At 31.8% G+C, this 3,633-nt stretch overlaps 1 protein-coding gene across 3 annotated transcripts in view; it reads left to right on the top strand.

Moving 5' to 3' along the window:
• The window catches only part of LOC131152829 (protein indeterminate-domain 5, chloroplastic-like), an 8,125-nt gene extending 4,774 nt beyond the window's left edge, over positions 1 to 3,351 (top strand). Inside the window, exon 4 of one of the 3 annotated variants that reach the window (XR_009136113.1) lies at positions 3,036 to 3,351. The gene's annotated coding sequence lies outside the window, so the exon portion shown is untranslated. The other 2 variants (XR_009136112.1, XM_058104712.1) reach the window with 2 other exon arrangements.
• The last annotated feature ends 282 nt before the right edge of the window (positions 3,352 to 3,633 follow it).

Raw genomic sequence — 3,633 nt, 5'->3', positions numbered from 1 at the left:
GACAATGTCACGAGTGCTGAAAGTAAGAATGCTACGATAAGAAGTGTTCCTTCTCTGCTATTAGGCTCACGGAAATAATCCTCTTCCACGTAATTAAACTTTGGGTTGGGGACTTTCACCTAGCTTGTTACATGTCCTTCCCTTCCTTTTAACTGAAGTTTTTCACACATTCTGACCAAGATAAAGTAAAGAGTAGTCAAGTCCACCTAAGTCAACCTAGTTCAATGTAAGATGAAACCATCATACCATCTAAAGTAATTAGGGAAATACATGTCTACTGAGAAATACATATGGTGCTATATCAATTTGATGCGGGCTCTCCGAGAAGTATGAGCATATGCACATGGAGTATGAAAATTGTATTGAGGGTAACAGAAATGATGGATAACCAACTTGCAATGAGAGTTTTCCATTTCTTTTTTGGAGGCTTAATCAGGAAAGCAATTTAGCTTCTTAGGGTTTACAATTGGGAGAAGTCAATTGAATGAAACTTCGAAAGCATAAGGATCGATCTCCTTCCCAAAGAATTGTAGTTTAGTTAGTGTATTGCTACACCATGTGTTTGAGGATATAAAGATCACTAAAGGGGTTGAATTTAAGGCCTATTAAAATTCTTTCTATGGAGTTTACTAAAAGGTTGTGCAGGTGCAAGGACTAGCCTTATACAAGTCATTACTAGTATAGGAAAAACACCATAATGATGAACTTTTTTGTTTGTGAAAGGAAGTTTGGCATAGAATGTTGCGCTAGGGATACAAAGCTTAAACCAAATGTGAATGATAACCTCCACATACCATGTTAATTGAATTTTACCAATAAAAGATGTCATGAGAACATATTATCAATCAATAGCTCCACAATGTCATGTGGTGGTATTAGAAAGGAAAGAAGAGAGCTAGTCTTTTTATGATTGGCAAGTGGATGCTTGAAAGGAATGACCTAGTATGATAGTAACAATAGTTGAGGAGTTGATGGCCCTAGACTTGGTGCTGGTGAGGTATATTAGAGTATGCAAATCGGCTCCCAGCTTCAAGACATGGTGAGATCAATGTAATTCATATCCAAATTAATTCAATTCCATAGATAAGTCAAGCATTAATCTAGATGTTATATATAATGTGAGAGCGTATCATAGATTTAGCATTGTGACCAATTTAGCTGAAGAGATTAAATAAGTATTATATAGGATCCAATTTATTTGTGAAGTAGGAAAACTTACTATAGTTTGGAGGGCAATATACTATCCTAACTTGGCAAACATCATAATTGTGAAGATTAATGCTAAGGTTCTATATAGATTTCATCAATCTAAACAAGGCCTACCTCAAAGACAATTCTCTTTTTTATTGGATTGATCATCTAGACATCATGAGTTGGTTACATATATCTATGGATGCAAACTTTAGGTACAACTAGACTATGATGTGCCCATATAATAAAGGGAAATTATCCCTCATTGATTTATGGAATTTATTGTTATGAGATCATTTCTTTGAGCCTAGAAAGGTACTAAGATGACCTATTAGCACAAAGCTAAAAAAATAAAAAATGAAAAATAAAGGCCAAATCACTTAGAACATGAAGGATTGTATATAAATATGATTGTCAAATGTGAAGACGTAGTTAGCACATATAGATCTAGCAAGAGCCAATTTAACACTAAAAAGGAATAATAGTACTTAAGCACTAATTATTGCGCAATGATAGACACTATATCTCATCATAGAAAATTTTATGTCCTAGAATTTCTACTTATATGTGATTACTCCTAGTCATGGAAGTGGGGCAACCAAACTTTGTTGACTCTCTTACTTTCTAGAGCATCACGTAGTGACGACTCTACATCCAACTATTCTAGGGCATGTTAACTTGTGCACTAGCTTGAAAGAAGACATTTGTATTTGTTGAAGTTTCCATTATTGAGGAAAGAATATGATGGTTGAGTCCGAAGGATTGTGGGACATGATCAAAGCCAAATTCATATTTACATAGCAAAATTGAGTAATGGAACCTAAAATTGTCACAACACAAAAAAAAAAAAAAAAGGAAAAAAGAGTTCGTATAGTGGGTAATGGGCTTGTTATCTAATAGACTTATCAAACTAGCCAAGCATGTAGCTAGATAACTCTTCATTGTCATATTTTGGCCCAACATTAAAACTTCAAACTTTTTTTAAATTATGTGATTCAAGTTTTTTATTATTGAAATTAAAGGACAAGCAATCCACTTCAGAACAAGTTATCAACCCTAAACACATAAGTTGTCTTAATATACCTTTCCTAGTAATTAATTTTTTTAGATCCTCATTTTAAGATCTATATTAACAAATACTCAAAAGACATGTTAATATTGTTTCGGTTTCCCAATACAAGAGTATGACTATGGTTTTCTATGTCGGTAAAAGTGAATCCCAATCATATACTAGAGAATGAATGATTAATAGCTAATTGAAATTTAAGAGAAAGGGCTTATTTTGTACATATGTGGATTTTCTTCAAAATAAGGAGAAAAATTTGATATATTAGCATACATAAAATGAACTCTTATGTGTTCATATGTATGTATGCATGCATGCATTACTTAGTCATGTATGCATATATACATAGATTCCATACATGTAGCTTTACCTCGTATGATATTGCATGCCATCCACATAGATAAGAATAAACAGAGTGAGTTCTCTAGGGTCCCTTTTTTAGATTTTGTTTAAAAATTTATCTAAATATTTTCAATAGTTTTGATCCTTCCACATTACTTGAAACTTTGTATGAAAGAGAGAGCACATGAGAGAGACAAATCATTTTTAGCTTCTAAAATTATATTCAAGACAACATAGCTGTAGTGTCATCAAGAAGCATTAGCACACCAACTATTTTTCTTACATTTTTTCACTTTAATATCTCAATAATAATTATTGTGTCTCAATTTTTTTTCTCTTATGTGAAATATACTTTCGCATGAATTTGAGGCTCATTTCATTTATTTATTGAAAATATAAAAAATTGTGATGACTAACAGGCTTTACAGTCTTGTAGGAACTCCGGGTTACAACAATCAGAAGCATACACTTTTCTCTTCCAGCCAAGCTGAACACTCCATGTATGCATCATAATCTTGTTATCAAGTCTTCAACAACATAAAAATTTCAATATCTCATCCAAAATAGTAAACTTTTGCTTTTATCCCGTATTATATGTTATCTTTTGAATGAATCTTAGATACAAGTCACATAGTATGGGTGACAACTTCTGCAAGCTATATGTTCCCATTTAAATTGCTATATTTGTTTCAATATAAGTTTATGATGACAGTGTTTTCTTGGATAAGTATCAGAGAGAATTTATGAGACCACACTATGATTAACTCCTTTATCTTATATAAAATATTGATGCTTTCTATTTTCTCTTTCATATATTTTACATCAAGTCTAGTTTTTAGACATAGGGAACTTATTCTTTAAAATTTTATTATTTAGGAGTTTTTTCTTAATCAACCAGTGATGATGTTTATTAATTAGTGTACCAACTTCATATTGCATAAATTATTTGGAGTTAATTGCTATCTATAGAAAAATAAAATTATTTCCAACTCAGCTAAGATTTGAAAATCATGCTTATAATGCAATGAAATTGA

The sequence above is a fragment of the Malania oleifera genome, chromosome 4, assembly GCF_029873635.1.
Source record: "Malania oleifera isolate guangnan ecotype guangnan chromosome 4, ASM2987363v1, whole genome shotgun sequence".
Taxonomy (NCBI): Eukaryota; Viridiplantae; Streptophyta; class Magnoliopsida; order Santalales; family Ximeniaceae; genus Malania; species Malania oleifera.
The sequence above is the reverse complement of the archived record's forward strand: the minus strand, read 5'-3'. Positions and strand labels throughout refer to the sequence as shown.